Source organism: Chaetodon auriga, chromosome 6 (assembly GCF_051107435.1).
Source record: "Chaetodon auriga isolate fChaAug3 chromosome 6, fChaAug3.hap1, whole genome shotgun sequence".
In the NCBI taxonomy this organism is placed as follows: Eukaryota; Metazoa; Chordata; class Actinopteri; order Chaetodontiformes; family Chaetodontidae; genus Chaetodon; species Chaetodon auriga.
In genome coordinates, this window is record NC_135079.1 from 25,836,446 (window position 1) to 25,848,727 (window position 12,282).

At 39.1% G+C, this 12,282-nt stretch overlaps 1 protein-coding gene across 1 annotated transcript in view; it reads right to left on the minus strand.

Annotated features, from left to right (window-relative positions):
* cdh13 (cadherin 13, H-cadherin (heart)) overlaps nucleotides 1-12,282 on the minus strand; it is a 337,845-nt gene that overhangs the window by 75,744 nt on the left and 249,819 nt on the right. The window lies entirely within an intron of this gene.

Here is a 12,282-nt window from a genome sequence, read left to right on the forward strand (position 1 = left end):
ATTCTGTTTCCTTTGTTTGACAAAAAGCATTTTTCATACTTTGTCGATCAGAACCAGAGATATTCCATCTTTCTCCCGGGGACATCACTGTACAACACACTCACAGGAGGCATAGCATGACAAGAACATTAGCAGAGCAGCAGTGGCTTCAGTCCTCCATCTGAGGATGCATTCATTCACAGTATTGACTGTACGTCACCTGCATTTGGCAGCCCTCAGAGGCCAACACACATTCACTGTTAGTGGAACACCTCTGTTCTCAAGGCAAAAGGAAATCCAATCACATATGTCTAAGGAATAAGACAAGAAAGAAAAAAATGTTACTGCTCAAACAAAAAATGTTAAGGTCAGAAGAGTGTGCACAAAAAGGGGGAAGAAATAAAATCAGAGGATAGTAGAACAAGAGAAGAAAGACTAGTGGTAACTTTCCTCACACAACTACTGATCGCACTCAATGATGAAGCTTTAGCACTGTTCACACCCAAAGCATGCTGTTTCGTTCCATGGTTTCTGAGTTTCAGAGTTGACTCTCAGCTGTAGATGAGATTTGAAATCCTTTTAATTTGAATATATACTGTATACCCTGTGAGCCAAGTAACAAACCTAAAGATCCTGTCTGAGCTTGCAGTGCTTGTTATGCAATCATTTTACATTTAATTTCATTTTTCTCATTTCATTTATTTCCTTTAAATCACGTTTCTTTTCCTGAAGATCTAATTTCCAGCAACAACATAAAAAGTATAACCTTACGTTCAAAAAGCATACAGCGGCAATCAAATGAGGGCAGGTGAGTTGAGCAAGAACAAATCTGAATACCTCAGTGAGACCTCGATGGCTTTGCCTCTAACACACATGCTGTAAAACGGGTTAAGCTGATTCAAACTAGAAATGTGAGCCAACTGAACTTCGATTGTTGAGCTTAAGTTGAATCAACAACTGTTCAGTTACACTGAGAAACATCACAGTTAAATTTGCTTTTCATTTACTTTTTCTCATTTTGAAGAGACAGTTCTTCGTTTAACACACAGATCTTACGGCTGTCTCTACTGCTGTGTGCCAGAGTTAATACAAAGACGATATGTGAGGCTGCTCTCAGTGGCCTTGTTAAATCAAAGGTGTTGGGGGTAGACAGAGAATTCAACTCAGCATTTAAATCCAAAGAGGTCAGGTGGATTTATGAGTTTGGAAATGATCTGAACATAAATATTGGACAATGTATGTTTAATTACCTTTAAATTAAAAAAAAAAAAAAAAAAAAAAGTTGAAGGGAAAAGATTGGTTGGTTATTAAATTCCAGTTTGATGTTTTATGGTGTAAAATGTAGTGAAACCGGCAGCTATTGGAGACTGATAGATGATAGATAGATAGACTGATAGAACAATGGACAACAGAATGAGGATTCTATTATATCTACATCTGCCTCATAGTATCATCAGGCATTCAGTATGAAAAGTGTGAAAGTTTAGCTCAACCCAAACTAAAGCTTGCTGAGTACAATAATAAACACAGTTTAGGCAACAAAACTACTCGGTTAGGTTTAGGAAAAGATCTTCATACATAAGTTAGAAGGAAGTCAACGTTCACTTTTAATTTCACATGGCACAAGAACCCCACTCTCCTGTGCTTGACCCAGCCAGCCACCTCCACCTCCTCCACGAGAACTTTTCTCACTCTTGTGCTCATTAATTAATGTGTTGGAAGTGAGAATGGAATACCTCTAACACGCAATTGCACTACCCTACAGGCTAAGAAATGGTGGTAAAGGTCTGCCTATTGCCTTAAAAAGTGATTCGAAGGTGTCCTGACCAAGTGTCCATGTGGGATGAGTTGTAAGTGAAAATGGGTTGCCCAGTATCATCTCATTCACTGACAGTGAATAAAAAGTACTAAAATAATAGATTTTATTCATAAAAAGTTACTGTGTTGAAATATGTAAATGGGCCAAGATCCAAAATGACTAAAACACAATTTAATGGTTAGACAGAAGTGCAATGTCTAATATTCATTCAGGAAGTGAGCCCAAGGCTTAAAGACACAAGTTAATCATCTTAAATGGCTTTCAAATTTTGTTGAGCAGTGCTGTAAAGCTACCAAAAGCTCCATATACTTCTGCCCCTTATCTCCTGTAGCTCCTGATATTCAGTTAGATTTATCTGATCGAGGCACTGTCCACAAATCAGTGCAGTGACACAAACAGGCAGGTTTGGACACTGCTGCCAATTACATCATGATAATCACAAAGAAGACTACAGTATGGCTTTTGGGTGAACTACTAGTAGTCTTACCAGTGGCAAAGTAAATGAAAATTGGTTTGTTTGGCACAATTAGAAAACCCAGTGATTTAAAAGAACTTGCCTGGCTGACGTTTTTCCTCTTGCTCTGATAGAAACACACTGTCATGTCGAGTTGACTTTATGTGTCCTGCAGTGTTTCCAGCACACCTGGGCCTGAGAGGTTCACAGCCTTGATTCTTTGCAACAAGCAGCCTTGCTCCCTCCACCATCTCTTTTAATAAAAATCCAGCCCAGACAAAATCATTGCAGCCAGGGGACTCTCTCCATAGACATGCGAAACCTTTTGTACAGGGACACTGACAGTCAGCCTCAGCTGTTGGTTCTCCCTCCCCCACAGATTGCACAGATACCTGTCTCGCTGCCGACTTCATGGTACTACTCTTTAGCTTGGCTCTTCAGCTACAGGTTGAAATATAACATTAACTGTTGTCTGCTATACACTTCAAAACAATGTGGTCATCCATCAGCTTGTTCCATGGCGATACCAGAGAAATCTTCCTCAACTTTTATTCTTTACTCAAAGCAGTGAAGCCCACTTTTCAGAATGACCTCCTTGAGCACATGTGGGTGGGAAGCTTGAAAACACAAAAACTGCACCACTTTCTGGATAATTTGACTTATGAAATGGCTCTGATTACTCACTCTGGAGCCAGGGGATATATTGCAGTGGTTCTTTTTCATGCATTGCACTACGTGAGATGATTTAATTGTTGAATCGGCAGGGTATTCCTTTAATATATGAGGCCAATTAACATAAATGATCAGAGGTAGATGCAGTACAGAAGAACTATGAGAAAGTGTTGCATTTGAGATAATTCTTCAGTTTATCATCTGCCAGTTAACAGTAGAGGTCTGAAAACATTGTAAAACATACAGTGTAAAGTGTGTCTTTTTCTTTGAAAAGCTACACTGAGTACTATTTATGCAGAAACTGAAAAAGGCCTCGTTTTGACTGGCTGGCAGCTTTTAGGAGTTGTTTCTTCTACAGGTCTAAATGAAAGGAAAGAGTGATGTCAAAAGGAGTTGTTGGGAATATAATGAAGACACCTTGAAGTGCTGAAATTTAAAGCAAAATTTTGGCATTAAAAATACAAGTCATCCTTTAGTGTGTCGTTTTGTTTACGTGTCTATTTTTTTCTTGATTGAATCAGTTTAATTGGTTAAATACAGATTACAGCTACAGCTACAGCTGTTGTAGATTTTGGAAGAATCAAATTTTCAGCAAATGTTTGCTAACAGGATTTCCATGAAATTGTATCAGTGTTTGATTAAATCAAAACCGAGTTTGAAGTATGCTCCTTAGAGTTATACTGGAGCTAATCTAGTTTGCATACAGCCACAACACACAGCATCACAAAAAAGAAATTTAATGAGCTATTGTAACAGGATTACAGTGTGCCTGCTTTACTTATGCAACAGGCAATCTATGTGCACAGTAAATACTAGTTTTGAAGTGTAGACTTGACAAGTACAAGTGTCAGGCTACTATGATTCCACCTCTTCTCTACAGAGAACAAAATGAATAGTTCAAATGATTCAGCTGGAGAGAAACCATACAAAACAGAGAGCAATTGAACATGCATTCAAGTGAAACAAGTCCCAATTTTCCCCTACGGCTGATGCTCAAAGGACTGTCAAGTGGGCTCTGTAGTTCAATATTTCTCTCTTTCTTTTCTCTTTCTACTATCCTCTGATTTCATGTCTTCCCCTCTTTCATGCACACTCTTCGAACCTAAGCTTTTGTGACTACAGTTGCAAGGATCAAAATTCTTCATCAATTATTTTGCCTTTTTCTCTTTCTTGTCTTTGTTTTTTTGTTTATTCTGGAGACATATATGATTGGATTTCCTTTTCCCTTGAGAACAGTATGAATTCTTCAAAGCACATATTGAGTAGAATGCCAGAAAAGCTCACAAGGATTTTGGCCCATGTGGATTCACATTTACCATTAATACCAGTTTGTGTAGATTTTGTAACATGCATGCTGCAGACACCACAGGCCATTCTAAAGGCCTAGATGGCCTGTGTACCTGTTGTGCTGATGGTACAGTAAAATATGCATCTCCTCCCAACTTATTCTCAACACTGTCAACCCTGAAGATGCTGACATGTTAATCCCACATACAAGACACATGTCTGGTCAGATTAAATTTGATCTCATTTATATCCTGCAACCAATGCTGTTGAATAAGAGAGCTGCAACATTCCCACAGACATCTGTTAGGATTGTGAAATGCGCAATCAACATGTCTTAACTTACCTCTCATGCATCTAATGATGGTATTTTGTTTGGCCATTTTCAATTAATGTTTATTGTACGATAGTAACTAGTTACATTCAATTGCAGTTAGCGAACATGACCACTTCACTGGCTACCATATCCACATGTCAGTTGACCTAAAATTAATTGCCATTGTTGGTGTTCAGTTGGCATACAAAGGTTATCCTCAGTGATTGGACTTTTTGTTAAAGGTAGCACACCTGATTTAAAAAAAAAAAAAAGAATAAAATTAGAAAATATGGCTTGCCTGTATCTGGCATTGTTGTTCCTTGGTTAATTCAGTCATTACACATATTGTTTGTTAGACAGTGCACCTGTGACGGGTGGTAAGATCAGCAGAATAAATGTGAATGATCACAGTAAGAAGAAAGTAGAACTGCTGATAGCTAATTACTTGATATATTTTTGTGCTGAGGAGCTGACATGTGAAACCATGGGAGACTGACTTTGATGACCTTGTAAGCCAATTATCTACAAAGGATCCAAAAAGCAACAGGGAATGTATGTAATTGTCAGTAACAGCTCTCTGTATCTTCAAAATGATCAGAGCATTGAATCAATGCCTCTAAATAACAAAAACTGAACATTATAATAAACATGAAGGCAGAATTTACTGTAGGACTGTTAGACTACACTAGTTTGAACTCAGTTTAACTGATCAACTGTATATATGTTTCTAGGCTTCATAGAAACACTATTCTAAGAGTAGTGCAAACACCATGTCCCACCAACAACAACCCAGACAAACTCTCTTTCACATTTTGGTCCGTGTGTGTGTGTGTGTGTGTGTGTGTGTGTGTGTGTGTGTGTGTGTGTGTGTGTAGCTGCAGCTGAGGAGAATGAAAGCTCCCAGGACTGCATGGCCTTGTGCTGACACCAGGTGGAATTGTATTTATTGTCCCTTGCACTCAAACCAGTCTCTTAGGCCAGCTGCTAGTGCATGACCACAAAATTGAAGTTATATTTTTTAACAGCTGTTAGGTCAAATACAGTGGCATATGGCTCCTGGTGACTAATAATAGTTAAACATTCATTTTTTCCCCCAAAAAACATGGCATGTGAGAATGTCACAGAAATGAGAGAATGATTTCACACAGGTGATTCCAGCTATCTCTGAAAAAAGCACAGAGAGCACTTTGAACGTTCAAAGTGCTCCCTAAGCAGAAGTGTACAAGTGCTTCCTTTAGAGAAAGTTGAAATCACCAGTGTGAGATCCGTCAGTCCCTTGCGGTTACAGAAATGTATACACCTCAAACTAGAGTATCTGTCAGTAACTAGGGCAATTCTACTGTGGAGTTAGAATAGTAGCCCAGCTTTGATTAGACTGATGAAACTTTTATACATAAAGATTTTGTTGCATGATTGTTGGACCAGCATCACTTCAATCATTTTGTATTTACTCATTTTTTGACATTTAATTTACATTATGTCAAGATAACACTTTTTTCTGTCTCTGTTTGGGGATGACAGAAAAGTGTTTATCAGCTCTGCCATGAATTCTGCTTCAATGAATTTCATAATGTTCAGTTTTTGTTCGCAGTCAATTATATATTTATTCCCGAGGTCATAGTTAAAGGTGGTGTGATACTGAACTGAGGCTGACATTTCCTCATGAATTCTGTGGGACAGAGGATTCCTGTGGGATTCCCATGGGATGGGAGTCAGATTCACTGTTCGTCACATGACTGGAATGGGACAAGAAAAAAGTCAATGGGAGGCAGGACGAGTGATAATAATAGGCAAGGTCAGTGTTTATAGAGAAAATGCAGTTCTAAGATCAATAAATTCTGTTATTCAAAATGCTTTATTTTGAAGATAATGTTAGCTGTTCTGCCAGTAATTATTGTACCTCAACAAAGTGACCCAAATCAAATGCACACAAGATGTTGCATGACCAGCAGGTGAACTCTGGGTTTGGCTAAATGCAAAATGCTAAAATGCTCACAGTGGATCCTCCAGTGCTGAGGATGTAGCAAAGGTGTGTGAGGCCTTTCTGCTGTTTATGACAAGTTATCTCACAGTTATGACTGCAGAGCTTCATTCAGCTTAAAATGATTGAAAACTCGGTGGAGTGCAGCAGGAAAGAGAGAATGAAAGGACTGGTTATAGTGGGACAGAGAGTCTGAGAGGGCTGGTTACAGTGGGACAGAGAGGCTGAGAGGACTGGTTATAGTGGGACAGAGAGGCTGAGAGGACTGCTTGTGTGTTTGTGGCTGCAGTCACTGTGGAGTTTATATATCTCTGTGTTGTCTGCCTTAGTGATTTTCTTTGCTTTTACAGTGGCAGTTATATCATTTCTGTAGCTTAATATTGGTTTTTGCTCCTGCTGTGGTGTCCACAGCACTTTTTATTTATTGGTCATTGTGTTTAATTTTCTGAGTTTTGTCCTCTTCTCTGGTTAATTCTAGTAAGGCTATACAGAAGACCACCATTGTATATTTATATTTGATAATCAGTTATATGTACTGGCTGCAAAATCTTTCTATACAAATGGAATTTTATTTTTGGTTTGAACATCAGGGCTCGGTGGTGTTGTGTGATGTTGTCCCACTAGTGTTGGATTGATGTTGAATTGTAGCCTAAAGGTCTTCTTCGCTTTAACAGCAGCATCTTATATCACAGGATGGGATGGAATGGGACAGGAGGGCTGTTTCAAATTTTTTGTCTTCCGTATTTATCAGGGAGACAGAATATTTGAAACATCTCGGAATACAATGCAGCTCGGTACAACACTGCCAACCAATTATGACCTTAATGCGAAAACATAAAATTAAATGAGCATTTCTATGACAACATTAAAAACCCCTGAACATTATAGGCAACATAAAAGCAGATTTTTTGGCTGAGCTGGTGTGTTGTTTAATTGTACAGGTATACCTAACAAAGTAGCCACTGTGTATATCTCTCCAGACCCAAGTCAAAGATTCCTCTGTATGCTCCCCTGTGATATGTGCTCACTCAAAGCACTGAGATAACCTGCACCTAAATTAGGATAAGTCTCAACAAAGATGGACCCACAGAATGCAGAATGGATTGTCTCTGTGTTGTCACTTTTGTTATCGTTGCTTGTTATTGCTTGTCATTGGACCTGATCACAACTAGAAGGAACAGGTGAAATGCTAAAAGGAATTAAACTGTGATGACTGTGAACACCTAACCCCAGTCTACAACATCCAAACCCTTGTATTTGGAGAAAAGAGAAGTTTAGGTGTTGGGCTAACTTAAAGGTGTGAGGTTAGTTTTGGATTTATTGAGATGGGTCAATATGTATTTGGACAATGACATTTTTTTTTTTTTTTTTTTTGTTATTTGGGAACTATCCTTCAGCACATTGAATTTGAAGTGAAACAATGATTAGGAGTTTAAAGCGCAGGAGTTCAGCTTTAGTATGAAGGTGTTTTTTATTTGGTCATCAAAATCAAAGCTCACAACTACATGTGACCATTTTATTTAGGTGAATAGGCACTTGTCTAAAAACTTGTGGATCTCTGAAATTGGCAGCCTATCAAATGGTTCTAATCACTAAATGGTTCAATTGATACATCTGAAAATACCCACAAATTTGGAAGAATGAGAACTGGCACTGGAAGTCCATAATCATTATTTCATTTTAGATTCTGCGCTGGAGTACAGACACAAAATACCAGAAATCATGCCAATGTGTAAACGCATACGGACCGTACTGTAGGTGTGTGTTCTTACTTCTGTAATCTCCAGTGAAGTTTACTGAGCACTCAGTCAGGTGTCCACATCACGTTTTCTTCCTACTGTTGAAGTGGAAGAATGTAATGGCTAGTTTGAACATTTATATGTCTTTCCTGGTCTGCTTTCTGCCATCTCTCTCTCCCGGTAGGAGGTTGAATAAATTTCTTTGAAGACTTCCCAGTCAAGGAAACACTTATCTACCCTATTTATCCACTTTCTTGGCTTAAATTGAGCTGTTGCTGTCATATTCACTTGTTGTGCATGTTTATGTGAATGTCTTAACATTAGGAAATGATTATGATCATAGAAGCACAAGAAAAAGATGACAGTGGTGGAAGAAGTATACAAGGAAAGATGGAAGGGCAGAAGGATATTTAATTACAGTATAAGTACAAATGTATTTGCATCAAAAGATACTTACAGCACAAAAATAAATACATTATTTTCAGAATAATGTGCATTATAGTATTGACTTATAATCATTGATGTATTAATGCAGCTTTAATGTTGCAGCTTGTAAAGGTGGAGCTATTCTCTCTGTATATGAACTGCTGGGTAGCTTGTGGATTTCACCCTGGTTATCGTCTTACCTTATCCATAAAAAATATATCATGATTTATTTGTTGATTATATTTTGTATGGTAAATCTGATGGAGTAAAAAGTACATTGTTGCCTGTGAATGTAATGGAGCAGAACCAGAAAGCGTAAATACTCAAGTAAAGTACAGGTTCCTTGAAATTATACTTAAGTACAGCATTTGATCAGTTAATTTCCACCAATGTTGTAAATGTATTCTGTGTTATGGGAGCAATTCCATCTACCTCCAAAATTACACACAGAAAAACTAACTAATGCTGCCTCTCTCATCTCCCCACAACAAATGCTATACTGAATGTAAGTGTAGTCAAAGACACATAATCAATGCAAATTATGCCTTCATACTGAGCAACAATTTCTGCAAATATAGTTGCTGCTGCTGTCTGTCACACTTGACCCCATTCAATTAGGTTGACAGTGCACATTTGTTTGGAACTACTGAGAGCTACATGAGCCATGTGACTATGTTGTCAGGCTTGGCAGTATCCTCCTGCCTGTTTCCTTGTATTTCTCTTGTTTCTCCTCCCCCCCCGTCACTGTGTCTGTGCCTGAGCTGAACTGGGCGTGGCTGTCAGCCCACCTGAGGTTCCTCAAGCAATCAACACTCACAGTATATAAAGTCCGGTCCCTGATTCTACTCTTGACCAGTTTGTCATGGACTTTGTCATGGCTCTTGCTGTTCTGGGTTTTGTCTCCTCTGCCTAGAAACCCCCCCATTCTCCACATGGATTCCCTGTCATAAGACAAACAAACTCTCCCTGCCTCATCTCCCTGATCTTCCTTCGTCTGCCATTTCTTGTCGCCTGCCTGGATCAAGCTCCAGCAAACTGTCCATTCTGAACATTGATATTGCACTAATAAACTGCTTGCACTGATTTCTGTCTACGGTTCTGATTTTGGGTCCTACGAGCTCACCCATTATGACACGTGTGGCGGTGAAATAGTGTGTTACGACTCTATTTTTCAATGGTGCTGTCTGCAACATACAGTTGATACCATGCGATAGATTGGCAACTTGTCTTAAGTATTTTCACAGCTGAGGCCAAATAAAAAAGTAAGACTAAGCTCAGTTTCAACAACAGCTGTCTAACTGTTAATGGTCTGGTTGGAAACAGAACAGAAGGTTTTCACAGCTGGAATATAAGAATCAAAATTTCATTGGCTCTTTTGGCCATTTTGCATTGTACAGTTTTCAGATGGCTCCTTTCTTCAGCTTGTCATATCCCCTGTACTGTCCTGTCACGCAAAGTGCCAGGCTTCAATATGGATTTTGAGGTAAAAAAAACACCTGTGCAACATCAGTCAAGCTGTATACTACACGGCACAACAGATATGGTGGAAACTAATAAGAATGCTGAATTAAAACTATCGATATACTGTGGTATTTTTGTTTACATTTGCTGCTTTGGCTAGACGTTCCTGTTTGTACTGTCGAGACAAAAATCACCTGGATTTGTCTGATACTGAAGAAAAAGTCTGGATCTGATCATTATTAAACATGATTTGAAGTTATATGGATTTCTACACTGGTTTATGGACATCCAGTGTCAGTGGAAAATGCATACAATAATTTTGAGTACTGCTCTTTTTGGCTGTAAAAGAAATTATGAGTCTGCCCAAAAGCAAGATGAGACAATGATTAAGGAAAACCTTCCTTAAAAAACAACAACTTTGACCACCAGCAGCATTTACTGTTAAAACTGTTACTGTTTCTTTCTTTTTTTTTCAATCTTGCTCTTTGTTGATACAGCGATTTGCATGTTGTCACACAGGTTAATGCACAAATCGCAGTCACTGCACATCCTTTTCCACTTGAAGTTCATATTACGTTCATCACTCCAGCAATTCACTAGGTGATGTGATAATAGTGCTGATTTATCATAGTGTACAGTAATTCCACTTAATATCTAGCATATATTTTCAATTGCAATAAACCTCAAATCTGACACTCAGGTGTAACAGAACCAAATTTTTGTCTCTTTTAGTTCTTTCAGTTTGTTGCCAGTCCCTTTGGATTACAGTACAGTCCAATATGTTCTCACAAAATTGTCTTTCCCCTACATTTCATCCAACCCATCTCATTTGTCTCATTTCTTCATGTCTTCATGCCTTTATGTAGTGTGACCTTAACTTGTTACCTCAATGTCTTGTGCTATCCAAGGTTGTCAAAGTCTTTTACAGGGTGGAGACATACTTAGTAATAGGTTCTTGACACCAACTTCCACTGCCGTTGGCTCACCGAAAGCTCCATAGGTAGTTGGTTGCAGGTGATGCTGGTTCCTCAGATGACTCTAGCAGGCTCTCTCCAGGCTAAGCAGTACTGTCCTCACCATGTGCCCTGGTGTGATGTCCATGATGTTTTCCTCCACTTCCTCTTGTTTTGGCTCTCTCTCTCTTGTCTCCCCAGATCTGGCACAAAACGCTCTGTATCTGTGTTTATGCCAGCAACTCTCTGACTTAGTTGCTGGTAGTGTGGGAATTGCCACAACAGCTCAATGTTCTCGTATCTTGTGCCCGATGTCTCATCCCTTTCTGATTTGAGTCTGTTACAGGTTTGTCCAGAGTAAGAGGCTCCTGTGTAACACAAAACTTTGCCCCCCTCTCTCTGGTACTACCTCATACACAGGACTATCATTGCCCGTTCTCTTCACAACAACGTGAGTTTTACTTTCCCAATAGGATAGCAGTTTATCAAGACCTCCTCTGTCAGACAAGTAATGAACAAGAACTAATTGACCAAGTTGAAGGTCAGCACTGTGACCTCATCACATCCTCTTTTGCCTCTGGAAGCTTCTCTGGCAGCCGTTTTAGAGGCAACCTTATTGCCTTGATGCATTCTCATTTGCCAGTTCTTAACATACTCAGCATGACTTTCCTGTGTTACATTGGGCTGTAGGTTGAAGTACAGGTCTATTGGCAAATTGGAGGGGGCAGCCATAAATCAGGTAATATGGAGAAAACCCTGTGGCTCCACTGTATGTGCAGTTATATGCTTGCACCATCTTAAGCACTCTGTTCTTCCAGTCAGCCTTTTGTGTATTCATGCATGTGCGAAGCATGGACAGTAGAGACCTATTAAAGCACTATAAGTTCCTGTTGTCATGGGAATGACAGCAGGTAGAGTGGGAGCCTTGCAACACCAGCTTTTGTAGCTTTGTTTTAGGTAGCATAGGTCTGTGTAAAACAAGAGTAATAGTCCATTACTAGGATGTACTCAAATCCTTGCTTATAGGCCTCCAAATGCAAAAGTCTGTACTGACTAGCTCAAATAAGGGTGTAGTCACAATGGACATCAGAGGGGTTCAAGTTGCTGTGTGTGGTCCCTTTGCCTTCAGACAGTCACACACTTGAGTCATAAAATCATTGTGCATATAGGTCCAATAAAATCTGTCCTGAATCAAGTT